This window comes from Diceros bicornis, chromosome 4 (genome assembly GCF_020826845.1).
Source record: "Diceros bicornis minor isolate mBicDic1 chromosome 4, mDicBic1.mat.cur, whole genome shotgun sequence".
Taxonomy (NCBI): domain Eukaryota; kingdom Metazoa; phylum Chordata; class Mammalia; order Perissodactyla; family Rhinocerotidae; genus Diceros; species Diceros bicornis.
The window spans coordinates 19043631-19045375 of record NC_080743.1 but is presented as its reverse complement, the minus strand read 5'-3'; the positions used below and the strand labels follow the sequence as shown (position 1 = coordinate 19045375).

At 36.9% G+C, this 1745-nt stretch overlaps 1 non-coding gene across 1 annotated transcript; it reads right to left on the bottom strand.

Annotated features, from left to right (window-relative positions):
- Positions 1-340: 340 nt before the first annotated feature.
- Positions 341-445, bottom strand: LOC131405055 (U6 spliceosomal RNA). The gene has a single exon (XR_009219917.1). It is a non-coding gene; the product is annotated as a U6 spliceosomal RNA (small nuclear RNA).
- Positions 446-1745: the final 1300 nt, after the last annotated feature.

The window sequence follows — 1745 nt, the reverse complement described above, 5'->3', positions numbered from 1 at the left end:
CACCGCTTGTCAAGCCATGCTGTGGCGGTGTCCCATATAAAGTGGAGGAAGATGGGCGTGGATGTTAGCCCAGGGCCAGTCTTCCTCAGCAAAAAAAAGAAGAGGATTGGCAGATGTTAGCACAAGGCTGATCTTCCTCACAAAATAAAAAAAAAGATAAATCTAGGACCTGGTGAATCTTCTTGTGTGTAAATTATACCTCATACACACACAAAAGATTGAGTTTATTCCTCAAAGTATATGTTACATACCTTAAGCACCTCTGAATCTGATAGCAGATTCATAAGCTACAAATACCTCAGGGTCTCAGCATCATCCTTGTTGATGATTCTTTTTTTTTTTTAATGTGGAACACTTCATGAATTTGCATGTCATCCTTCCACAGGGGCCATGCTAATCTTCTCTGTATTGTGCCAATTTTAGTATATGCGCTGCTGAAGCAAGCCCTGTCGATTCTTTATATTAGTTGAGGTCCACGAAATTTATTGTAGCCCTCCAATATGAAAAAGTCAAGAAACAGAGTACTTATAGCCCTGCTTCTATCTCCTCTTAGAAATCATGGAAAAACAATGAGCATAACTGAAGAAATACAATTACAAATAGTTTTTACCTTTCCAAAATTACAGGACACTCTAACCCTAAATTTCAATATTTGCTGAAGAATTGTCAAATGTAGCAAAAGAGCAGACAAGTGTGAGAAAGGAGCCAGTGAGAAAGCCTGCAGATCCCAAACAAAGCCAGCAGGGCATAGTTATCCTTAAGTAGGGATTCTATCTGAGGAGCAAAGCGATGATCTTTTTTGTTTAAAATCTTTTCTGTTTAAACAAAGGAAATGGAACACCCAGGCTGGAGGGAAAATGCCATATGGGACCATGATGTATCAGGAATTCCACAAGGAAACACACAAACATAGTTGGCATGATTGGAGAGACTGGAGACAGGTTGGAGAAGAGAAACTTGGGGTTTTGGGGCCTCCTGTAGCTGTTGATCTTTATTGGCTCTGGAGAAGTCATGATTAAAGCAAATCTCTCACACACCCAACATGGCGTCTTGGGTTTCCTTGTGTACCATGATGAATTTTTACTAGCCCAGAGGACTGCCATGATCTCTTTCTCACACAAACTGTCTGCAAAAAAAATAAGATGAGAAAGACCTCATCTTATTAAAACAATCAAATTGAACCAGTACAAGATCTTCTCCAAAATACTAGAAAGTAATAAATGAGGGCTAGAAACAACAACCAAAAACATCGCAAACAATTACAATGCCAAACAGGTTTTAAAAACTAATAAAATAGCCAAAGAGTTCAACGTCAATACATAGGGCTTAAGGAAAATATATAATGGGTACAGAGAAATAGGAGCAGAGAGAGTTCAGAAAAGAAGTTGAGTAGAAAAACAAAAAAATTGTTGAAGCTTTACTAATGGCAATGCAAAGGAAAACATTCTGTTAAAAAGACAAAACAAGTAAATGGACGTCAAGATTGAGAAAAAATGCATAATATGCATAGAATGAATTAGTTTTAAAAGCAGTAGCAACAGTTGGAATGGAAAAATATTCAAATATGTAATTCAAGAATGTTTTCTAGAAATATAAGACTAACCTACAGAGTAAAAGGGTATACACTGTCCAGGAAAAAATGGATACAGAATGATCAACAGTGAAACATAGATGGGTAGAGTTGTTGGTTTTCTAAATCAAAACAAAACAAAAACCTTTGTTGGACCTCAAGTCAAAAAGATAAT